This window comes from Pantherophis guttatus, chromosome 1 (genome assembly GCF_059756535.1).
Source record: "Pantherophis guttatus breed Tessera chromosome 1, ASM5975653v1, whole genome shotgun sequence".
Lineage (NCBI taxonomy): Eukaryota > Metazoa > Chordata > Lepidosauria > Squamata > Colubridae > Pantherophis > Pantherophis guttatus.
In genome coordinates, this window is record NC_142063.1 from 271801798 (window position 1) to 271829092 (window position 27295).

Consider the following 27295-nt stretch of genomic DNA (forward strand, 5'->3'; position numbering starts at 1 on the left):
TTTGAAATTTAGTAAAGTTTTTTGGGGGGAAAGATAATGCTTAGAAGAACACGTCTTAGGAAAACATAAGAAAATCTGTTTTCAGAAGTCTGTGAAGAGAGAAATTGAAGCGAGCATCAATTCAAGGCAACTGGGAATCCTGACATTTCCTATTAAGGATTATGTGGGTTGTGGTTAACCACCAGGACACCAGGACTTTAGGGGGGAAAAACTCCTGCAGCATAATGACTTCATTTCACATTTCAAAACTTCACAATAGAAACATGGGAATAGTGGTTGCAAAAAAAAAAAAAAAGCTATAAGCTTCTTTCACAAACTCTTTTTTGTCCCAACAAGGTCAAGATTCCCTCCTCAATCCCAATTTTGCAGAAGTAGTTAATGAAAAGAGGTATTCACTACACCTGTAATTACATATGGATTTCAGAGAAATTGGTTCACTGTTGTTGTTTCTAATCCTCTTATTAATCATCCAAGAAACATTATCATGTTTCTTTACTTTGGATAGTGTAGAAAAGAGATGAATACACCAGTAATGATCAAGTAAAGGTTGTTGTTTGAATGTCGGTGTATGAAGCTGCTTTTTTCTACCAGGTAGTTGGTATTTTTAGTTCTACATTATTCTTTTCTAGCCATGAGCGGTTTTCTGAGAAAGCTAATTGCTATCTTGCTACCAAAGACACCAGGAATGCAACCTGGGCTTCTAGAAATGCAAGACAGATGTTCTATCACTGAGCTATGATACTCCCAGCATAGCACTGAAATAGCTAAGACCATAGTCTTGGGTGCTGATATTTGCATAAGGAATTCTTTCAGGATTGCTGCAGATGCCTGATAAATCTGAACAACTTTCAAACAGCACATAGGGATTTCCTGATGATTTGGTAAGCAGTTTCATCTCATGCCTGGTGAATCTCTAGAATACAGAAAAAGTCAGAATGCTCAATGAGAAAAACACTTGCAAGGCCTCCTCCCAGCTGTTAACCTCCTGCTACTCCCTCAGAAATTCTGAGGGAGATGAAAAAAGACACTTGGAAAGACAATGGTATTATAAGACAGAGAGAGAAGGAAGCAAGCTCAGGTATGAGCTCATATTTGAACCTACATGGTAGTCATAAAAATGGCCACACTGTCAGAGTTTGTTGCAAAAATCAAATCCAGAAAGCACACACAGGTAATTGATTCAGCAGGATTCATTAATTGCTCTTTATATACAATATAATACATGAAGTATTATATTGTTGGTATACAATACCAACAGCAGAGGAGAGAACAGTTTTTCAGTTCAGAGTTGCAGACAGACTAGGCCAGACTTGTTTGCAGCTGCAGAGCTCAGAGCTTAATACAGAGCCATGCCCAGGCTCCTTCCAGTTTCAGTTTCCAAATAGTCCTCATTGGCTGACTTAGTTGCAATGCCTATTCATTGACTGATCTTGTTACCATGCCCTATTCCAATTCATGAATATTCTGACACAAGCGTCAGTTATTCTCCAAGCTTTTTCCATATTTAAGATGACTTGGACCCCTTCAGGAAACTATTGGAAGAACAAAATGTCATCAGTCCCTCTAGATGAGTTTGCAGGTTTCCTTATGAATGAAGGCATTCGTATTTGTTCTGGTCAGCATGCCAGTTGGACAAAGCTACTGTAGGTGGGCTAAGAGGGGCACTGGTTTGCCTCTGGGTTCAGTTCAAGGTGCTAGGTACCAGATTGTGTTGAAACCACCTTGCTAAATGTGACAGCCCATTTAGTCTAGTCATCTAGAGGAGGTTATCTTCAAGGTTTCCCCTGCTGACAAAGTTAAAGTGATGTGGACCAGATAGCAGGTCTTTTCTGTAGTAATCCTCACTTTGGGGAACATGCTGTCTGAAGGCACATTCATTGACCCTAACCTTCTGATGTTTAGGAAGAAAGATCATTCTCTTTCCATAGCCTTTGGGGATGAACATTTGGCTGTTTAACTTTGTATCTTGTGTCAGTGCTTTTCTTGGATAATACCCAGAATCTGTATGGTTGGGTCTGCAAAAGAAATAAATAACAAAGTTTCTGGAGAAACAGGTTTTGAGGGTTCAAGTGTTTTAAACTGCAGGGAGGATCATCTTTAATGAGAAAAGGTGGATGCCTAGAAGCCATAATTCAAGCAAGAAAGCATGGGTGTCATTTGGAATGCATAGGGAGGCATAAGAAATGAGATCCTCTGAGTAGGAATTTGAAATAAGACTTTGATCCAAATTGGTACTAGAAAATGTACTGTACAAGTATGCATAATCTCATCAATGGTTTAAGAGGATTAGTAAGCAATTCCATCAGTTCGGTTTGAAAATCTAGCCTGCAGTGTTAAACAAAGTATGGAGATCCTAAAAAATAGCCTGGGTTATAAACTAGACTGAAAGCATAAGACTGAAAGACTGATTCCCTGATAGTGTGATCATAAGAAATGCAGGAAGCAGGAAGATCTTGGTTCCATACCAATACTGAACAATTCATAGAGCTAAATAACAATACTAGAGATGCTCTGAGTACACTATAGCAGTGGTCTCCAACCTTTTTGGCACCAGGGATCAATTTCATGGAAGACATGAACTGGAGGAGGGAGGAGCATACAACCTAGAATCCACACATAGCACTTAGCAATATCACTTAGATTTATAAATCATTTGACAGTGCTTTACAGCCCTCTCTAAGCGGTTTACAGAGTCAACATATTGCCCCCAATAATCTGGGTCCTCATTTTACCAACCTCAGGAGGATGGAAGGCTGAGTCAATCTTGAGCTGGTTAGAATCGAACTGCCAAACTTCAGGCAGCTGGCGATCAGCAGAAGTAGCCTGCAGTACTGCTTTCTAACCATTGTGCCACCACAGCTCACATGCAGTTTTGCCGGCCCACTGCTTACCTCCAGCTGTGCAGCCCAGTTCCTAACAGGCCACTGACCTGTACCAGTCAGTGGCCTGAGAGCTGGGGAACTCCTGCACTCAAGATTTCAAGTCAAAATTCTGGAGCTTTTTTTTTTTTTTTTTAAAGATCAATGTTTTGAAATTAGTAATTACGTGCTTAATGTTCTTCCCCAGATTATGGGGTGGTTTTTTTTTTCAATCCGTCAAGTATTTGGACTTCAATAATACTACACACTCCCCACTTTTCCAATGAGCACAATAATCCTTAGATTTGGTTTGATTTGATTTGATTTGATTCGCATGGCAGATTTTAAGTGCATTTATCAAATTGGTTATTGTGATAATTACATGAACACAAAATACTGACAAAGAATCACCTCCAAGATCACAAACCAACAACTCCACATTAAACCTCCAGAAAAGATCTTTTAGCCCCAAGGTTTCTTCACTATGAGACAATAGTTTTATTTGACATTTTTAAAAATGTAAGTTATTTCCGTGGTACAGAAAAGGGAAGTATGGAACACATTAACAGGTCCATCTCCAAAGTATAATGACTTTTACAATCAAGCCACCATCTGTCATTCAGTCAAAGCTTTTTGAGGGGGTGATGAAATTATGGGACTGGGATCTCTTCAATATGGACTGGAGTATTTAGAGACATGACAGAAGAATCGAGGATGGACAAGATGGGTCTTTCTCAAACTGCATTCACCAAAGATTATCTGGAGCGTTGGTGGTGCTTCACAGATTATGTGAGCAATAGGTGAGGACTGAAAATACAGCTGAATTTTGCTGTAAAGTCACAGTGCTCTTTTGGAGAAACCAGGTTCTTTTGTCTGAAATGATGTCAGAATGGCCTTGAGGAAGGAATGTTTCTGACTTTCATTGAGCTAATGATGAGCCTATTTTCCATGTCTTCAGACTAATTAACACTTTGTGAGTGCCTGATGGCTATCTTGAGTTACTTATGATGCAAAGTAAATGGAGCTAGTATTTTTAGATATTGCAGTATAGGGAATTTGGAGGCTTTTCTAGTCTGATTAATCACATTAAGGCTATTTGTGGGCAGAGGGGTCCTTTTTTCTTTTTGGGGTCTTTGGGTCACTGTTGTATGTTCACCCCGGCAACTGTCTGGACAAGCCCTTGCAGTTTTCTCGGCAAGGTTTTAGGAGTGATTTGCCATTGCCTGGCCCAAACTCACCCAACTTGTTTTGGACCCAGGGCAAGACTTGGGACTAGAATTCCCAGTCTGCTGGCTTCTAGCATGATGATTTAACCAATATAACAAATTTGTTCTTGTTCCAGTTAGTCCAAGGGCAGAAAACTATAACAGTGATGACTGACAGCTCTTGTCAGAACTGACTCTGGGTGATATAAAAAAGGGAGTTTATTGCAACAACCAACAATTATTCAAAATTTCCATGCAATATAGGACAAATAATGTGCTAAAACATCAGGAAAACAAGAAGGAGCAATAGGCCTAAACTGCCATGTACTTGATAATGGAGCTCTCTCCCAGCAGAAGTCATCCATATCGACTATTGCTGAGGACATATTTAGTCATTTGAAGATAACTATTGTTCCAGGACTGGGCTGCTTTTTAAACTATTGTTTTAAAAAATAAACTAATTTGTAATCGTTAAATATTCTTTTGTTTTATTTTTATCAAACTAAATTTTTATTTCTTTTATTGTTTTATAATTTGTAATTAGCAATGCTTTATTGTTTTGGTACCTTGCTCTAGCTCCCTTGGGAAGAATATTATCAGAATCATCCCTATCATCATTATCATCATCCTCATCCTTCCTCTGTATTGAGCTGCAGGGGGTGGGGGGAATTAGAGACATTCAGATTCCAACCCAAGATGCAGTAGAGATTCCATTATCTTCTTCCAACAAACAGATTGTTTGCCTTATTGACCTCCAACCATCTCCATATAGGCCTCTGTCTTTGGACATCTCCCTTCAACAATCTAGTTCAATATCTTGGAAACACTTGTGGTTAGTGGTTAATCAGATCACCGCACATTTGTCTTTGAATAATGAGTAATGTATCCATTTTACTCCAAGTGAAATGTTATTGCATCATATACCACATAATCTCAAGAAAACTCACTTTAGAGCAAAGGAGAAATGCTGAGAAGTTGTAACTATGACTCAAAAACAAAGAGTTCTTTTGTGTATGAGATTTCAAACTACAGAAAGCTTCCAGATTCATAGAAACAGAATGGTAAATATATTACGTAATGAAATAGCAAATCAAAAGGAGAAAGTCAGGCTGTTTTGCACAAGTTGGTTGTCAGAGAGTCCTGGTAGCGCAGCAGACTAAAGCACTGTTATTAACACCAGCTGCCTGCAATTACTGCAAGTTCAAATCTCACCAGGCTCAAGGTTGACTCAGCCTTCCATCCTTTCTAAGGTAGGTAAAATGAGGACCCAGATTGTGGGGGCAATAAGCTGACTTTGTATAAATTTACAAAAGTATGAAGGCTATTGCTTAACGCATTGTAAGCCGCCCTGAGTCTCCAGAGAAGGGCGGCATATAAATCAAATCAGAGAGAGAGAGAGAGAGAGAGAGAGAGAGAGAGAGAGAGAGAGAGAGAGAGAGAGAGAGAGAGAGAGAGAGAGAGAGAAACAGAAGGATGCCAACTGAAAACCTGCACTACTTTTCATGTTAAAGTACACGATTTTTTAAAAGATTCATTATATGCCATGCATGCACACTTATGTAAGAGAGCCATTAATTTGCAAGTGGATGATGTTTGATGTATTATCACTAGAAATAATAACTTCAGAAATGTATCTCTGTGCATAATGCAGATTATAATACATATAAAAATTATGCAATTTGATAGTTATTCATCAGAAGACACACTTAGCAGGCCTTCTTGCTAATTTGTTAGTTTTATCCCTGGGAAGAGAAATGGTAAAATATTTCTTAATGCATTTCTCAGTTTCATAATCCAGATCTAACACTTGACCTCCTCTGTTTCTTGAGCCCTCTATAATCTAGGTTAAATTCATGGTGGCCATAAAATGCCAAAGATGCTTCTGACTTCACATCCAAGGAAAGCCCATGTAAGTCACCCAATGCCATAATTTTGATCTTACACTCCAGTGATTCAACTACTAATCAGCTGAGTAGTCCAATTCACCAGATACCTTCAAAGATTCTAAAATGTATTCACCATACTAGTTACCATCAGTCTTATTGTCATGTCCCTATTCAGAACAAACCTCAAAAATAAGGGCTCTAACCCATGGAAATCCTTTGCATTATATGGAATCCTATTTGTCTATGAACAAACAAGATTCATATGTTTACACCCTAGATGGGAAGAGTGATAAGAATGGGTAAAGAAGGAATGGAATTTATAAATATGATAGTTTTCATTTTTATAGTGCATTGGGCTAACTTTCAGAAAACTTGGAATGAGTTCTAATTTTGTTTGGAATATAATGACATGTCCTCTAGCTTTTTTGATATTAGGGTAAATTACACATTTCCTATTTGAGTCATTATATCAGTATGCTTGAGTCTGATATTAAGTCAAATGAATCAAAAGAAATTACATTAAAATAAGTCAATTTCTATGATTAAGAAATGAACTGATGTATCAAATTCCATATACTACAGTAATCAGACTACTGAATAGCAGTTTAATGAATCTTGAACTCTGGCCTAACTAAAATGAAGTTAAATGAATAATGATTATGAAATTTATAAGAATATTAAAAAACTGGTGAACCCTATTTCATAGATTTCACTGACAAAAATTAATGTAGTTTTTTTCTTTACTCTGTAGATAGCTCAAGAAAAATTTATGTCATCCTTATTAGTACACTGTGTATTAATTCCTAGCATACTTTTCATTATGTTCTTAAGCCCTAGATATTGTGCATCGCATGTGCCATGCTTACACTTACATTCATCCATTTCCTTGACAACTTGCTGAAAATTGACTCTCGGACAAGATAAAAGATGGAATGGGGGAAGGAAAAAATTGTGAAATGTATATATCTCCTTCTCTGTTTCTTTCTAGCAGCAGGTGACACTTCTACAAACTGTAGGAGCCTTCATGAAAGAACAAATCTAGTTTCAAGCTTTAGCATAACTGCCTTCCAAAGACAAAGCTTTTACAAGCTTTCAATTCAGGTTGGCATTGAATACTTTCAAATAAACAAGACTTCCTTTCAGTTATAGATTTGAATTTTTATGGGAATATTAATGTCTTTTATGAGCCCATTTTATTGATTTTGATTTGTAAAGGTTGATAGCCAGCATGAGTCTTCAGAGACAATTCAGGTTATAAATCGAAATAAATTAATGTACAAATAAAACAAAAATGCACTGTTCCGGCCTCTTTTCTGTTAACTAAAAAAAATTCAGGAGGTAATGGCTGAATAAAATTGGACTTTATGATAGCTTACATTTATTTAGTTGTATTTTCAGCTGTCAACTTCCCTTTAAGCTATGCTGATAAAGTTTCCAATAGTTGATTGCCTAACATAAAATAGTAACTCTGAAGAAAGAATGAGCAGAGGAACAGTGGGGAGCTGGATTAGCAACTGCTTAATCCTGTGGACTAATTTAAAATGGAGGGTCAGAAGCTATTTAATGTTTTGCTTAGAAGATAAATAGCTCACTAGTCGTGTTTCTTAATAAATTGCTTTGTTTCTTCCTTTCCTTCTAATTATCTATGGCAAGAACAGATCTAAATCTGTACCCAAACACTGTGGGCCAGTGATAGCTAGCCTTTTATAGACTGAGTGCCCAAAGTGTGTGGCTAAACCCCAAAAAAGCAATGTGTGTGTGGCCCCTACTCATGCGCCCTGACCCCGCGCATGTGATCACGCCCCCTGCACACACCTCGTGCATGCTCATGCACTTCCCGCAAACCCGCAACCCCCACCCCCCCGCACATACACGGCAGAGACCCAATGACCTGCTGGCCGGTGACAGGCACGTGCACATGCACAGCGGAACTGAACTAGGACGACGGCTCACATGCCCACAGAGAGGGTGCTGTGTGACACCTGTGGCACACGTGCCTTAGGTTTGCCATCATGGCTTTGGGCCATGGTTACCAAGATATGCAATTTTTTGGTCCCAAAGGGGAAATGCAGCAGTAACACAGAAGTCATAAAAATGGACATTATTCCCTATAGAAAGGAGCAAGGAGAATAAAGGACTAGCTGAGAACTGGCCCAATGACTCAGCAGTTAAAGACACTGAGCTTTTCAGCTAGAAAACTGACAAACCGGGTTCAAGAATCAAGTGCTATGCAACGGGCTCCCATTACTTGCCCTAGCCCACCTATCAGTTCAAAAGCATGAAAACATGAGTAGATAAATAGGTGCCACTTCAGTGGGAAGGTAACAGTACTCCATGACTTCATGGAGAAATGTGTTCACTGGCTCAATGGCCTGCTCCTTATAGTCTGCAATGACTAATGCAGTGAAATCCTTTACCTTTACTTTCCTAATCATATTTGACCAAATAAAGTATTCCATTCTAATTTAGGGCCAATAAGTGACTAAATAGTCCTTTATTTACAGGAAGAGCCTGTAGTACAGTGGACTAAAGCACTGTTATTAACATCTGCTGCTTGCAATTACTGGAAGTTCAAATCTCACCAGGCTCAAGGTTGACTCAGCCTTCCATCCTTTCAAAGGTAGGTAAAATGAGGACCCAGATTGTGGGGGCAATAAGCTGACTTTGTATAAATATACAAAAGTATGAAGGCTATTACTTAATGCATTGTAAGCCTCCCTGAGTCTCCGGAGAAGGGCGGCATATAAATTAAAGCAAAAAAAAAAAAAAGACAGACAAGTGTAATCTGTACAATCTGTACCAAAAAGGATACCAAAAATATATAACAGCCAAAGGCAATTGTCTGACAGGTACCTGCTGATTAATGACTTGTCTTAATGTTGTAACACCCACATGCCACATTTTAATAATGGACTTTAAACAGAGGTAGGAATTTCCATGCAGTTTTCTCTCCACATTTGCAAAACATTGCAGAAGCCAAGCATGTACTGTATCAGAATGGTAAAATGACAGACTTTCAAAAACCTGAAGTACTCTTAGGACTATTATGACAATGGATCTTAAGAATTACACTAGTACATAGGATTATGCTAAAAGAACTCTACCTTTCCAAATAAATTGCACCTTTGCCTAATGCTTCATTCCCCATTTGCTCCATCTTTAGTAATCCTTAATTGTTTGCTGATCATCCTACACATTGTTACACAAAATAAATTACTACACTGAATTAATATACTTCAGACTATTAAGTGCAAGTCATGTACTTGTTCCCCTCCTCTTCTCTCCTCTTTTGCAAATTAACAAATCATGGGGATGATTATGCTAGGTCTTTCTTTGTAATGTCCTTCATTCAGGAAATGGTTTAGTGGAAGATAAATGAAAAGACTGCCTTCCACGGTCGTGCAGGCTGAAATGATACAGCTCAAGAACTTAAGCAATACTTTCTGTAATCTTGTTCCATAGGATTGTTGACATGTTGCGTTGATCCTATATAAAAGGACATGTCCTAAGCACGCTTAAAATGGGTGTATGATCTGGCATTTAAAACCTATGTGCCCTGCAGGCAATGATATACCCATGGTATAAACCTGAGTACGATGCTCCATTCAACACATTATGAAAGGTATAGAATGGAATACAATATTGTATCTTGAGAGTCTTAGCAGATGGCCATACTTGGTTAGCCTGTCTGAGTTTGGATACTACATTTGTCAGATCTAGTTAATAATTGGATGGGAGAGTTCCAGGTTGCAAACTACACTAGAAGAAAGAAGAAAAGAAAAGAAAAGAAAAGAAAAGAAAAGAAAAGAAAAGAAAAGAAAAGAAAAGAAAAGAAAACCAGCCAAAAGAAAGCAATGGAAAAAAATCTCCATACAGTTACCAAGAAAATGATGTAGATAGATATAGATAGGGATAGGGATAGGGATAGGGATAGGGATAGGGATAGGGATAGGGATAGGGATAAGGATAAGGATAAGGATAAGGATAAGGATAAGGATAAGGATAAGGATAAGGATAAGGATAAGGATAAGGATAAGGATAAGGATAAGGATAAGGATAAGGATAAGGATAGGGATAGGGATAGGGATGGTTATATAGATAGAGGTAGGTAGGTAGACAGGCAGGCAGGCAGGCAGGCAGACAGACAGATGATAGAGACAGATATATGATGAGGATGATATAATGTGATATCATTATAGGTGAATAAATTCATTTGCATTTCTTGTCACTTTTGAATGTAATCACTTGTATATCCATATCTTTCAATGTCTGTATTAATCTGCAAATTTATTAAAATCTATGCACACAAATACAATATCACGTCTTATTAAAATTAAAAGAGTCAGTTGGTTTGAGAAGGACAGTTATAGAAACTGAATAAATAAATAAATAAAATAAAAATAGACATTTCTAAACATTTTTCTACAAAAATGATGTGCCTTGAAGGACACCATCCAAAATTATTTGTTTGGAAACAAATGCCAATATGTTCATTATTTCTTTTTTGGTAGATATGAATGGAATTGCACAATAAATACATTTCCTCTATAAATATCAATTTCTGAATGTTTACAGATTATTGAGTTATTGGGGAACCAAATGGTAACTTTTTGTTAAAATTAAAGAAAACTAAATTCCAGTACATGAATTTGTATGTAAGAAGCAAAACTGGTGATTTTGTATGGACTTTACAAAAGCCATATAACTCAAAAATACCCTGGCTAGCATCATAGCACAACTACAGATCAGTAGGTCAGAAAAACTCAATACAGAGTATGTGTGGATTTGAAGGTGGACTACAAGCAGAGAGACTCAGAATCTCCAGCCAGAGATTCTCACTGAGAGACATCTGAGCCACTCACCATCTCAGCCCAAACTATTTCTCAAAGTTGTGGGAAACATTGAAGGGGGAAATATATATACCAAGTTGGTCTTCTGAAAGAAAAGTAGAATATAAATCTACAATGTATAAATAAATAGATTTTGAATATTCTATTCTGTCCTATTTTATTTTTTCTGCTAGAATTCTCTTCCTTCTTATAGGTAGGGTTGTCATGAGTATAGCATGCAAAATATAGATGCATGCAAACTCTGGTCACTTCAAAGCTGTGAACAATCATATTCTCACAAAGGACCCGATTTGATTAGACAACCCATAGTCACCTAAAATTGACATACCTGATGAATGGGGTCTTGGTGTTCTCTGAGCTTCGTTTTCCCCCCACCCCCCCTTGTCATCAGTGAATGAGATAAATTTTCTGGTTCTTTACATAGAATGGCTTGTCTGCAGTCTTGGTTGCAATGTGGTTTCTTTCTTGATTACACTAATGAGGGTATATGTACAGAATAGTATTACAGAATACAGAATAACACAGTTGGAAGGGACCTTAGAGATCTTCTAGCCCAACCTCCTACTCAATGAGACCCTATAGCAAGGGTCTTCAAACTTGGCAAGTTTAAGACTTGTGAACTTCAACTCCCAGAATTCCTGAGCTAACATGAATGGAGGAGGAATTCTGGGAGTTGAAGTCCACAAGTCTTAAGAGTTTGAAGACCCCTGGCCTATAGCATTTCTGGACAAATGGATGTCCAATCTCTTCTTTCTTGATTACCCTAAAGAAGGTATATCTGCTTTTTTATTCATGTACTTATAAACTCTAACAATGAAGCTAGTGAATATGGCAATTAGCAGTTTCTTATTTGTATTTATTCGTGATAAAAGGGCAATCGTGAAGGAGATATAATCAAGAATGAGGCATACAGGGAGATATTTAACAATAGTTCCATTTCTCTCCTTATTTTTGTCTTATGGAGTTTCTGGCCCTTAACACAACTAATTTTGCTTTCTATTACCCCAATGTAAAATTTGAATTTCTTTTCCCACATGAGTTTCAATAGTCTTCACTACTATTTCTAAGGACTAAAATCTTAAAATAATTTCCTTGATTGTGGAGTGAAACATTGCACCACCTTTTAAATGAACTAGTTCCCCTACACAGCCATGATGAGACTTGTGTCCCTTAATGGGTAGTTTATTTAAGATTTTAATAGACATTTTTTTGTATACAAGCAAGATGGAATATTGGTATGGAATATCCTGGGATATTTAATTTATGATTCAGATACCATGGGAAATTTTGTGATCAAGATATCAAATGCCATTGAGATCATTTCTATAATTTGATAGGTTTTCTTTCTTCTTTTCACTTACTATCCAATTGCTTCAAATAAGCAGTAATAATGAATCAGTTGAATAAGTCTGTTTCCCCAGAGATGGACAAAGCAAGGAAGAGGGTTAAGGAAAAGGAGAAAGACACTTATTTAAAAGTTTGATAGACAGTTTTGAAAAAAGCAAATTATATCACCATCTTCAGAAGTAGCATATAAACCTGCACTTTAGTGTTGTGTTTCAGATCTTCAGAATATTTTTATTTACAAAAATGGCAAGGACATTTTTATCAATGACAATAGGTCAGTTACCCCAGGGGTGAAATCCAGCAGGTTCTGGAGAACCAGTAGCCGAAACTTTGAGTAGTTCGGAGAACCGGCAAATACCACCTCTGGCTGGCCCCAGAGTGGGATGGGAATGGAGATTTTGTAATATCCTTCCCCTGGAGTGGGGTGGAAATGGAGATTTTGCAGTATCCTTCCCCTGCTACGCCCACCAAGCCACACCCACCAAGCCACACCATGCCCACCAAGCCACAGAACCGGTGGTAAAAAAAAATTGGATTTCACCACTGAGTTACCCCAATAGAAGTCTACTTATATCTGAACATGAGATCATGGCAACCTACTTATCATTCCAGAATATGGATCAAATAACATGTTGCTTGTTTTAAAAGGATTCTATGAAGATACCAGCATTGGTTGATCACAGGTCCCTAAAATGCAAAAATAAAATGAATCCCTTGGGTTCTTATATAATTGCGGGAGGATAATATATAGTATCACTATTAATATAATGTGCAACACTGAAGAAATAGTACTATTTACGTTGTGCCTCATAAATCAGTTAATGTCTATGCTATGAGAACCAGTTTGGTCTAGTGGTAAAGGCACCAGGCTAGAAAGCAGGAGACTGTGAGTTCTAGTCCTGCCTTATCCATAGAAGCCAGCTGGGTGACTTTGAGCCAGTCACTCTCTCATAGCCCAACTCACCTCACTGAGATGTTGTTGTGGGAAAAATAAGAGGAGGAAGGTGTGTCGGATATATTCTCCACCTTGAATTATTTGTAAATAATCAGGCAGGATTAATAGATAAAATATGTGCATATATACAAATATACATGAGAGTACTTACATAATGCACTGTTATGTTTATGACGGAACCAAAAAGGTAGCACTTTTTCAATAGAAAACACACATGGTTTCTTTCAACCTTTTCTCCTATGGCAATATTAACATATGCGTGAGTCGTGACAAATTTGTATTTGCCCAGACAGAATGAGGACAGCAAAATTGATAGTCCTCATTCTGAACCAGCTTTGTTTGTACTCAATACAAATATAAATGGCTTAGTGATCCATGTTATTTGAATGCCTGTGAGGTATTATTGCCACTTGCAACAGGCTATTTATGTAAATACATGCATACATCCATACTTTAGGAGCAAATATATCAAAGCTGTTGTAAAAAGACAAAGTTATGACCACAAACAAGGGTGTCCCTCAGAGTATGGTCAAACAAGTCAAGACAGCAATCTGTCTGTCTGTCAGTCTGTCTTGTCTGTCTGTCATCAACAAGTATTATGTTATTTTTTCACTTGAAAACATTTACAGTATAATTAAGTCACTTTGTTCCCAACAGGATTTCTCGTGAGCTGGGACACAGAGAAAGGGAATCCTGTCTATCCAATATAACATAATCATATATTTCACTGACTCTCCAGTGCTGACATATATCAGGGTAAAGAGTGAGAATTGCCTTCCAAGACTTTTACTTCTTCAATTGCTAAATCTACGATGGATACATCTCCTTCTTGCTGCTATATCTATCGGGTCTACGACTGTGTAGGAGGGCTGTGCATATTTTCAGAAGAGCTTTGTTTTCATGAAGGCTCATGCAAAGCATCTCTCTAAAATAGCTGGGTGACCTCCTGCTTCTAAGCAGCAGAATGAAACAGCCATGTTGCTACACCAGAGAAAATGTATTTATTCTTTATGTACTTGAAATATTTCTATGCCACTGCAACTGTAAAGCAACTGACAGCTTACACAGATATGTGTGTCAGCGCATGTACAGCAGCCATTTGCTTTAGCCATTTAGTCATTCAATATTGAACATAGGGTTATTTTCCCGTATTAACAATTAGCAAATCACATTCAAAATGACACTTCTGTAGTTACATTTGGGAGTGGGGGCATGCCAAAAAGATTCAGGGTTCCCACATGGCTTCAAAGCCTCCAGTTGTATTCCACTTAGTTAACCAATTTGGTGATGTTGGACAATTGATGTGTGCTCTTCCCTTATTTAGAATAGAATAATAGGGTATAAAGGGACCTCAGGGGTCTTCTAGTCCAACCCACTGCCTAGGCAGGAAACCCTACACCACTTCAGAGAAATGCTTATCCAATCTCTTCTTAAAATCTTCCAGTGTTGGAGCATTCACAACTTCTGGAGGCAAGTTGCCCCACTGATTAATTGTTCTAACTGTCAGGAAATTTCTCCTTAGTTCTAAGTTGCTTCTCTCCTTGATTAGTTTCCACCCATTGCTTCTTGTCCTGCCCTCAGGTGCTCTGGAGAATAGCTTGATTCCCTCTTCTTTGTGGCAGCCCTGATATATTAGAAAACTGCTATCATGTCTCCCCTAGTCCTTCTTTTCATTAAACTAGACATACCCAGTTCCTGCAACCATTCTTCATATGTTTTAGTCTCCAGTCCCCTAATCATCTTTGTTGCTCTTCTATGCACTCTTTCTAGAGTCTCAACAGCTTTTTTACATCGTGGCAACCAAAACTGGATGCAGTATTTCAAGTGTGGCCTTACCAAGACCTTATAAAGTGGTATTAACACTTCACGTGATCTTGATTCTATCCCTCTGTTTATGCAGCCTAGAACTGTGTTGGCTTTTTTGGCAGCTGCAGCACACTGCTGGCTCATGTCTTCCAGAGCTTGTGGAACTGAACTCCCATTATGCCTTACCATTGAACAGACTGCAGTAGTTGGAAAATTACTGTAAGACTTTTCCAGTTGAGTTTGCCCCAGCACACTCCCAGTCAATTCCTATATCAGATCAAAGCAAACACACATGCCATTCAGTTCAGCTAGCAAAAAAAAATAAAAAATAGTTTGATGTTTATTTATTAAATATCAACAAACATCAAAAAACAGTTAGCTGGCAAAATAAGGACAAAAAGCAGGGAAAAACATTGAGTACAGACTTTGTCAACCCCAATCTTAACTCTTTAATGTGCATAATAGTAATAGAATAAAGATAGAAACTAGGACATCGGATGATTCCTCTTCCTCTATTCTGCACCATGAAACAAACAATTAAGTTGATTAAGAGATGTATCTAATGTAAGGGGTCCTTGGTGCTCTCTAAATTTGGTTATTTTCTTACAGACGTTTCATTATTTATTTATTTATTTATTGGTTCGATTTATATGTCGCCCTTCTCAGGTCCTCATTTTACCTACCTCGAAAGGATGGAAGGCTGAGTCAACCTTGAGCCTGGTGAGATTTGAACTTGCAGTAATTGCAGGCAGCTGGTGCTACTTAACAGCACTTTAATCTGCTGCGCCAACAAGGCTCTACCCCATCATTACCCAATGATGCTAGCACTGATGATGTTATATAGTTTGAGTAATGAAACATCTGCAAGAGAACAATCAAGCTCAAAGAGGACCAAGGACCTCCCCTCCCCATTTCAACCCTGAGCTACAAATATTCTCCTTTATTGTATCTAATGTACAGAGACATTAGAATTTCACTAAACCTGTGGAAGCAAATCCTGAATGCCCAACTCTAGGTGTAGTTCGGTCTTTAGGTGTTATGTGCTTCCCTTCAGTACAGATTTGACTGGAAAGTGTAGACCTCCCACCCTACAAAGAGAAACATGTAGACCTCCCATCCTTCTTCCAATAAACTTAGCACCAATATGGATGCTACTGTTTATTCCTGATCAGTCAACTGAGGCACATTGGCCCTGCCTAAGTGCTGTGTCTCTGTGAACAAAGCAACATTGATGGAGGATTTCTGGAGATCTGCATCCTCCTCTCCTTACATTTTGGGATACCTCTATTTCAAGAGGGAAACAATCCCCCCCCTTTTTTTTCTTCTTCTTCTTCTATTCAGTCTAAGGTAAGAAGGAACAAACCTGGGCTTTTGTAAAAGACATAAAATCTCCATTATGCCGAGATTAAAAAAAAGCCACAAATAATAAAAGCCTCTAATGATTTTTTTAGCAAAATCAGGGGTGAAGACAACACAAGCATTTCTACATCATTTTTATGAGAACAGTGAACACAATTCCATTGGGAATGGATCAATGCTTTCTGTGCTGCCTGAAGCAAAATATTAGAGATATATTTAAACCCTTTAAATGGCTTTTGATAATGCTGAGCACTTTTTTTGTTTTCTCTGATCTCTTTAAGGCATGAATATCTATTTCTTAAAACTTATAAAAATTAATCATTTTAAAACAAAAGTCCTACAGCTCTAACTAGCAATTGCATGTTACAGATATATTCTTTGCGAATAACTTGTTTCCACTATTCCTATACAGAAAGAGTAAAGTTTGCCTCCTATTAAACTTAATCCTATTATAAGCAGAGTTCCTCCAATGTACACAGCCATAACACAATCTATGGGAAACTGACATCACCCTCACAGTAAAAAGAGAAAACAAAGGAGGGAACTGGAGTACTTGCATTTTAGATTTGTGATGCATCCAGGATAATTTCCTTGGAGGGCACCAGATGTTCTGCATAACAGAGCCCTTGTATTGGTCTCTCACCAGTATATTTAATTTTTTATCAAACTCTCTTAGTCTCTCATCCATCTAAATGTTCTATTTTTCTGTGGCAAAGAGAGAGAGAACTTGGTAGAAATTCATAAATATATGCATGATATGAAGAAATGTAGATAATGTATTCATTCTTGTTTCCAGATTCTTCTTGTATTTCGTGACAAACATTGTAGGTACAAAGTGTCCAAGAACTACCATGTTTTCCCCAAAATAAGACCCTGTCTTATATATTTTTTTGAACCCTGAAATATGTGCTTGGCCTTATTGCCATGCGCTCAAAAGCCCAATTGGGCTTATTATCAAGGGATGTCTTATTTTGGGGAAAACAGGGTAATAAAGTTATGCCCAGCCTATAATGTTTTTTATTCCAGCAGTTCCTGTGAGTGTGAACAGTTGTCAGTTAAATACATGGACAGAACCTCTCTATTTTCAGAGTATACATTGATTGGCTAACATTCTCTATATATGAACTGAATATAAATTCAGCTTGATCAAATGTATGTCTGCTTTATGCTCTTGATGGCGTATTTGAAAGAGGACTAACTCAGCAGAATTCATTCAAGTCTTAGTTGCTGTTGGTGCTGATAATGTTATCCCTTCAGTCAGGTCCACCTCTTGGTGATTCTATGAGCCATGTCTCTCCACATCTTCCAATTTTGCACTGCTTCTTTGAGTTTTTCTATGCTCTGGCTTGTGTCAGCTTTGATAGTGTCTTGCCACCATGTTCTTTGATGTCCCAGTTTCCTTTCATTGCTAACTCTTCCAAACATAATTGCTTTCTCCAGTGAATTCAAGTCATAGCTACACTTTTGATATCTGGACTTTTTTCCCCCACAGCTTGTTTCATAGGGAAGTTCCCCAAAAGGAACGAGAGAAGTACCGTATTTCTTGGAGTATAAGATGCTCTGGAATATAAGATGCACCTTATTTTGGGGGGAAGGAAAATAAGAAAAAAAAATTCTGTTTGAGAGGTTCTTTGTTTGAGAGGCCTCCAAAAGCTCTGTTTGAGAGGAAGCATGGAGGCCGAAGGGTGGGGGCCGGTGGATGGGTGGGGCTACATTCGATGTATAAGACACACCCAAATTTTCACCCTCTTTTAGGGGGAAGTACGTCTTATACTCAGAAAAATACAGTAGCTCCTTGAAGCATATATATTGTTGCAGTTAACTTCAGTGGTTTAGTTGCCAAATGTCTTGAAGAAAATTAGCTTTTACCTTGACAGATGGAATTGAAGTACTTGTTGCTATTTGTAATGGCTGTCTCTGGGAATTCTAGGAACCCAGATATATTGAAAAAAATGCCCTACTGCCTCCCTAGAAAAATATGCTCAGCTACAATCAGATGTCATTTAACATTCTAAATGAGAAATAGATTTGGGTCAATATGAATGAAATTTAATGCTCAGATGGGCTGACATTACAAAAGTCATTAGAATGTCTGGAAACAGCAAATATGAGTACAGTACTGTTATAAAGCATATGGTTCAAGTTAATTTTCAATAATGGTTTGAACTCTCCATGTGGTTGTTTATGATGATATGTTGGCGGTAAGACAAAAGGAGAAATAATGTTTGTTTTCCTTTAGCAGTTCACCAGCCGAGGCCAAGCCACCTTCCATTGAACTAAAAATAGGTTTTTGTGTATATCAAAAATACCCTTCAGGGAACAGTTTGTAATTATATGATATTTCAGCTATTTGAACGTTGCAGATTTGGTAGCAAAAGTGGTCAAGATGAAACAGATTAAGCAATTGTTTTACATCATCAGAGCCTTTATTATTTATTGTTTATGCTAATAACCACAAATCTATGCGTATTTTAAAAGGCAAAGAGTAAGTGACATACTCTGCTGGATAGATGGACAGAGAAATGAACAAACAGATGGCTTCTTTCCAATATACCACAAGGTTTTGATGATTAGAGCAGTCTTCCCCAACCTGGCTTTCTTCAACTATGATAACAAACAGGCATTCTAGCTGGGAACTTTATTTTTTAATATTCCTAGAGACCATGAGGCTGAGCAAGCCAGTCATACAGAAACATGGTTAGGTACAGCTATGACAAGACAAGCTGATAAGGAAGGAAACTGTTGCTCTCCTACATACAATAAGTGGCTGTTACAGTCCGGATACTTTATATTATAAATGATTCCTGTTTTGTTTTTTTGTTTTTAAATGGTTTACTGGGTCTTTTGCTTTGCTGAAGATGTTTTGGAGGGCTTTAGTTCTGCAAGCCACAATAATATGGTGTGGTTATAGTCATCTGTTGGTTGTTGTTGAGAAGTTTCTGATATATGGTAACATTATCCTTTTCATAAGTTGTGTTACTTGAGCTGTAGTGGCTTTGGGTGGTCAGGAATTTTTGGATTTGTTGTTTTGCCATAAACTGCCTTGTTCAATCATGACCAATATGTCAGCATTATCAATTCATTGGGGGGAAAAAGACTCTCTTTTACCCTAGAGTGACATTACAACAGATGAATGCACAACATTATCACATTCATTAGTTAGGGTGTATGTGAAATTGAAACAAAGTTCACAAACTAGGAGTAAGACTTCATGTATGTTTTCAGATACAGTATATCTATATCTATCTATACCTATCATCCATCTATCTATCTATCTATCTATCTCTATATCTCTCTATATCTCTATCTATCTATCTATCTCTATATCTAGATAGATAGATAGATAGATAGATAGATAGATAGATAGATAGATGATAGATAGATAGATAGATAGATAGATAGATAGATAGATAGATAGATAGATAGATAGAATAAATAGATAGAAGCACTGGATTGGTTGCCTGTTAATTTTGGTTGGTTGGCTTTCTCTGTTCCCTTTAAAGGAAGCAATTGTGTGTGAGAGAAACAAATTTCTGTGCTTATATTAACCATCTGGGAGTGGCATACAGTATGTATTAAAGGACATACCACCCACGGAGACAAAAGTATATCAGCAATTAGAAATACAATTAATTAACCAATAACCTACTGAAAAGTGCCCAAGTGTTGAACAGCCATGTTCTATAGTGACAACAACTGTCTGGGAGAAATCTTCACTTATGTATTATCTCTGAATTATCTTGATCACAAAACGTCACCTTTCACTATGCTGATAAATTATTGCCTAATTAACTTTGAATGAGAAAAAAATATTCAAGGAATGTGAAGGTGTTGCTGAAAATGCTATAAAATAGATTGGCCAATATTTTGGCAGCCATACATTTCACAAAACTTAAATGAGAAGTGTGACTACGCTATTAATAATTAAAATTAAATTAAAAAGTTGGGGAAGTGACATCTCAGAGAATATTTTAGCCTATGAATGATTAATCCATTTGATCCATAACACAACCTGAATAGAGTGAATTCAGATATATCCAGAGGAAAGAAATAGCATGAAATGCAAAATCTTACATACATTTCATATGTGGCATCAGGATAATAACAGGTAAAAATGACTATATGAGTCGCTATTCAGAATAGAATAGAGTGTCAAATACAGTTTGACACTCCACAACAATATATAATTTATCTCACTCCCCTTCAAATCTTCTTCTAGAGTAAGATCCAAGGATTGGAGCAGGCTGTTGGCCCTGAACTTAAAAGATTTATTGCTCTATAAAAACAGAGCAGTAGGGGAAAAAAGTTAGAAAGACATTCTTTAAAACAGTGGTATCTTGGTACTCATCGTTAATTAGTTCCAGGAGGCGTTATGAGTACCAAAAACAATGAGTACTAAACAGATTTTTCCCATAAGGAATAATGTAGTAAGTCACAAGGCAGCCGGCATCAACAAGTTCTAGCTTATGTGTTGAGTACCAAACAAATGATGAGTACCAGCGCAAAATTTTCATGTCAAAATACACTGAGTACCAAATTCAGTGACTTTCAAAGTTGAGTACCAAGGTACTACCCTGTTCTAAATGTACACACACACACACACACACACACACATTTGACTGAAATGGTATAGGGCAGAGGTATCAAACTTGTCGCAACACATTGCTGTCACATGACATATCACAACTTTTTTCCCTTCATGGAGCTGGGGTGGCTGTTGCCTGCACATAATGCATCTGGCCCGCATGCTACCAGTTTGACACCCCTGTATATGGTCTCCTACTTGAGCAGGTGGTTGGACTAGATGACCTCCAAAGTCTCTTCCAACTCTGTTATTCCAAATACTTCTAAATATACCACCACTGCAATTATCTCCAGTGAAGGAGGTTTCTATTATTCTTTCTCATTCTCATCTAATGCATCTGATATCCTCTGCATTATGTCATTAAATGTAGGGCAATATAATATTGCTACTACTACTATTAATCCCACCACCCCATCATTATGTATCTTATTTATTTATTAGTTTGATTTATTAGTTTGATTTATATGCCGCCCTTCTCCGGAGACTCAGGGCGGCTTACAATGCATTAAGCAATAGCCTTCATACTTTTGTATATACCTGCTTAGTAGGGCTTTTTGGGCCCCCGTAAGCAGTGTTCTATTTTATACAAAGTCAGCTTATTGCCCCCACAAACTGGGTCCTCATTTTACCTACCTCGGAAGGATGGAAGCTGAGTCAATCTTGAGCCTGGTGAGAATTGAACTTGCAGTAATTGCAGGCAGCTGGCAGCTAAGTGCTACTTTAATAGCAGTTTTAGTCTGCTGTGCCACCAAGGATCTTACCACCAAGGATCTTGCACCCTTCCACTTCTTCATTTGAAAATCTGTATTGGAAAAGATTCCTGATATCTTTCCTCAGGACTTACAGAATTGCAGGGAATCAACTGGCATATCAGAACATTTTTTGTGGCACAGTCAGTTCAGAAGGTTGGCCTGAATATGGCATCTTTATTCACCTATTGAGTCCATCCCAAAGACCTGGGATAGGCAGATGTTGATGTTCTTTGGTGTTACAGGTGTCATCACAGAATGTAAGCTGTTTCAAGTAAAGCTGTCTTTTGCAATTGTACAATTTATTTTGCACCCCCCAATAGTTAGACACCTCCCCTCAATTGGGAGGAAAATCCCACTGAAAAATTTCCCTTAAATTACTATTTAAAAATCCCCCATAAAATCCCCGTCTTTCCCTTTCCTTTTAAGCCAGTTATTGCCAGCTGCCAGTATTGCTTATTGCCGATGAAACCTTGTCTCCATTCATAAGATACATGAGAATTTAACACCTATGCCCAAACTTCTTACATCCAAGGAGGACAGCAACAAAGACCATATGCCACACAGGGCACCAGCATGCCTACCGTCCCTGTCCTAATGTTCCTTTTTACTCTTATTCTTCTCATGTATTCAAATTATGTTTATACTTTTACCTGTTATCTTATATATGCTTGACAAATAAATAAAGAAATAAAAATAAAGAAATAAGGGACATATTATGATCCCTCTGATCATAAAAGCATACATCCCATTCACATTTCCTTCACAAACTATCACAAAGGGCTCAAAATCCTATAAAAGTGTCACCGATCCAATTAGTTGCTAGTTGTCCCAAAATGAACTCTCTTATTGTTTTTGGAATAAAGAAGAGATACCTCTTCTCCAGCAGCTTGCCTCGTATCTTGATTGCTTGGACTCTTTTCCCAGCTCAGAAGAAAAGGGACCAGGGAAAATTCCCATCAGCAATTGACTGATGGTGAATTTGTCAATGCCACTGTTGTTCGAGTGATGCTCCAGTTTTTTGGGACCTGTGACTATTGGTATTACCTCTGCTTTCTTTTGCCACAATTGTTTCATTTCCATTTGCAGATCTTTGTATTCTGTTATCTTCTCCAGTTCCTTCTCTTCTCTTCTGCTGTCTCCAGGTACTGTCACATTCACCATCCAGATTTTTTTGTCTTTCTGATCGACAATTATTAAGTCTGGCATTGTTGCCTGTCTTGCTTGGATGCTAAGGTCTCAGAGGACTTTAGCTTCGTCATTTTCTATTACTTTCTCTATTTTATAGTCCCACCATTTGTCCTTTCAAAGAAATGTGTAATGCAGTGTCTTTTCTATCACATTGAAGAAGGAAGTTAGAAAAACAATGTTAAAGAGCATCTCAGTCTTCTGCTAATTTTGGCTGTGTAGACTAGTTTGCAAATTCTACACAGATGGAATTTAAGAGAGGATCGGATGCATCTCCTAATTTTTTAACCTCATAGACCAGGGGTGGGCAACTGTGGCCCTTTTACAACCTGTGGACTTCAACTCCCAGAATTCCTGAGACAGCCAAGCTGGCTCAGGAATTCTGGGAGTTGAAGTCCACAGGTCATAAAGGGGCCATTTTTGCTCACCTCTGTCATAGACCAATGTTTTCTTTACCTATTTTGAAAACCCATTGAGAAATGGCAGGTTATAAAAGCAAAGGGATAGGATTAACTAAGGCATGACTGATATGTTGGTTTTGGCTTTGCTCACCTTATAATGCTGACCTGTTTTTCACCTTTCAATTGGAGGCAGGAGGCAGCAAATTTATATGAAGCAAGGATTCATTAAGGAATTTTGTTCTGGGGTTACCACAGGCTAAGGAGACAAATGCAGCTTTTTGAACTTTTTCGTCCATTATAGATTATCTTGATATTTTATAATGTCTCCAAAGGGCACAGAACAATAATACGGGTGACATAGACACTATGGCCTGTGTCAGTATGTCATCCTAATCTGGCTTTAAAGAAAAGGTGATCTATGACAGTGGGAAAGAAGCTCTGGGGGGAAAAAAATATTGCACTTTATACTATCCAAAGAAATTACCACAATTTTCTATGATTTCATATAATAAAGCAGGACTGAAAAAGTCTGTCAAGAGGTTAGATCAGGGGTGAAATGCTCCCGGTTTGGACCGGATCGTCTGATCCGGTAGCGATGGCGGCAGGTAGTTCGGAGAACCGGTAGCAAAAATCCCTGCGCCCCCCCCCCCACCATGCCCAGCTGAGCCTCACGATCATCCGAGGCTTTTTTTTTTTACTTTTAAAATCATTTTTTCTACAACCTCTTCCGAGGAAAAAATGCTTTTAAAAGTTAAAAAAAAAAGCCTCTGATGATCGCGCGGCTCAGCTGGGATCGTCAGAGGCTTTTCAAAGCATTTTTTTCTGCAACCTCTTAGCCGAAGAGGTGGTAAAAAAAAATGCTTTGAAAAGTCTCTGACAATCCCAGCTGAGTTGCCTGATCAGCAGAGAGGCATTTTTTAAAAAGCCTCTCTGGCGATCCCAGCTGAGTTGCCTGATTGGCAGAAGCATTAAAAAAAATGCTTTGAAAAGTTTTTTTTTAAAAAAAAGTTGGCCATGCCCACCCAGTCACATTACCCACCACCATCAAGCCACGCCCACAGAACCGGTAGTAACAAATTTTACATTTCACCCCTGGGTTAGATAAATCTTTTGCTTCCTCTGTTGATTTTTGGGGAAATATTAATAACAGGAACAGAACATGATGACCATGTTTTCCAGCACAAATTTTTCTTATGTCAACTGCATCCTACTCAGTGGAGGTTGCCCCCAGTTCTGACCAGTTTGCAAGAACTGGTAGTAAAACCAGTGGGAGGCTCCACCCACTGACCAGGACATCATCATAGGTGATCTGTGCATGCGCAGAAGCATCTGTGCATGCGCAAAAGAGCATGTAGGCGAGTCAAGCGAGCGCATGGGCACGGGCGCGATGCAAACCAGTAGTAAAGGTAAGTAGAACCCACCCCTGATGCTACTCCATAGAAGGACAACATGAAAACATCTTTACTCCGATTCATCTTATTTGGCATTAGGCTGATGCCTAATAGGCAATCAAATTTAGTTATATGACAATCTCCCAAGCCAAAGATGAGTGACAAGAACAAGATTTCCTGATCTTATTTTAGTGCCAAGCAAATAAATAAAGCAAGAAAGTGGGGTGTCACAACAGAGCAACAAAACGTAGTCAGTACAGAAAATGAAACTTGGCTGTTTTCATTCATTGACAGGAGAATACTACACTAGAAAAAGTGAATAGGTGTTCAATAACTTTCAGCTTCTTGCCCAAGAATATAACAAATAAATAAATACCTAAGTTCTCTGCATTGCTTCCAATTATAAGGGTAAAAATCAGGGTTGAAATCCAGCAGGTTCTGACAGGTTCTGGAGAACTGGTAGCGGAAATTTTGAATAGTTCGGAGAACTGGCAAATACCACCTCTGGCTGGCCCCAGATTGGGGTGGGAATGGATATTTTGCAATATCCTTCCTCCAGGAGTGGAGAGGGAATGGAGATTTTGCAGTATCCTTCCCCTGCCACACCCACCAAGCCACGCCTACCAAGCCACACCACGCCCACCAAGCCACGCCCACAGAACCGGTAGTAAAAAAAATTGGATTTCACCACTGGTAAAAATACACTCATAAAATGCACTATCATCCTTTGGACTGGTGTAACTTAGTTGGTAGCTAAGAGATCTTCAGTGAAAACTACAAACTCTAGTTTTGAACAACAAAAGAAAGGAAGTGCTAAGAATGAAGGGATGTTTACGGATACCCAAAAATGCAGGAGGAAGACCCATAATGGCCAGGCTAATGGCCATAATGGCCAATGACTAAAGGCTGAGATGCCTATACACCTATACACCAATACTCAGAATACTGAGAAACAAACAAGGAGAAATTGAAGCCCTAGTATGAGCAGGGAGGAACAGGAAATATGATTTTGTTGATGCTAATGAAAAGAAGTGGGGTGGAACTCATGATTGGAGTATAGTACTGGAAGGATATAATTAGTTGAAAAGAGACAGATCCAACAAAACAAAGTGAGGTTAATCTATACATAAAAAAACCTCACTAAGCTGGTATGGAAATTAATCGCACCATGAAAACCTTCTTACAAGAAGTAAGAATGAAGTCAGAAAAATCTAAGGTTCAGAATTAGCTGTGAGTTGCAATTGACTTTAACTTAAAAGGTATGGGTGTCTGCAGAACAAAAGCAAAGTCGAAGAAAGTCAAGGAAACAGTTCATTGGAGAAGTTGGCAAGATGCTCAAGGACAATGGGAAGAAGACTGGACTGCTTAATTTCTATTTTCTAGCAATCTTTTCACAAAAGGAAAAAGAAATCCTACCCAACTGAAGCATCCTGTGGAGAGGATGGGCAGAAGAGAAATAAATGAATGTCAAAATAGGCCAGGAAGTGGTGAAAGAGCACCCAGCTGATCTGAATGAATGTAAGTCATTGGGGCTGGATGAATAGCTTCCCAGGGTGCTAAAAGGAGCTGGAAGATGTGATCTCAGAACCACGAACTGCAGTCTTCAATAATTTCTGGAGTATAGAAGTGCTGTGAAAATAAAAAGAAGTAAATATGGTTCCAGTCTTTATAAAAGGGAACAAATGGACTAAGGATATACAGACTGATCAGTACCTCAAAAAATCGTGGTAGGATTGCTAGCACATTTTTTTTTAAAAAGGAAAATGATTAACGGAAGCCATTATGGGCCTTGTTAAAGATAGGTCATGCTAGACTAAGTTTACTACTATTTTTGTAGATCCAGAAATGCTGTGGATGTAATGTACGTAGAGGTCAGTAAGGCAATTGATAAAGTTGACCATAGTCTCCTTTGTGATAAGATTAAATAACATGGAATGGTTATTTAAGATGAATTTGCAGTAGGTTGAACAATTTTACCTAAATCACGGTCCTTAATGGATCAGTTTCTACCCATAGGAAAGTATAGAGTGGGATACCTCAAGGTTCTGTCCTGAGTAGGTGCCCTTGAAAAGTTTCAGGGGAAAAAAAACTCTATTATGGATTTATTCTAATTCAGTGATGGAGATCCTTGGCGGTGGGTAAGCAAAGATGCCCATTCCAGTTTCCCTCTGTTTTCATTTTCCCAATGATAGGTTCCTTTCCAGTTCATTTCCATGTCAAGTTATGAGTTCAGCAAAAGAAAAGGAACATATTTCTCACAATTTTTATGCAAACTTCACCTTAATCAATATGTTTATTCCACATTTTGAACAACACAAATTAGATGGGAAAAAAGGTGTTGTGCATATGAATTCTGGTTCACATTTCACAGGTGGAAAATATTGGACCAGTTTTTCCTTCTTGTGATCTTCCCAGTGTTTCTAATTAAAGAATCTCAGAAAGCATCCGTAATAGTAACAGACTTTCCCCAAGAACTTGATATACTGTAGTTAGTAAGACTAAATAATATTTGTCTATAGACACATTCTCTGATTTCTAGTAAGATAATTGTATAGTTTTATTGGAAGATTATATTGCAAGTTAATTAATTTGCAAATGAAATCTACCCAAAAAAGAGCAAATCTTCCTTCAGAATGACTCACCTGGAAAACCTCTGTGGGACATCAGAAGAAGGATTATAGAAAGCCACAAACAGAAGTTTTATTGTGCTGAATA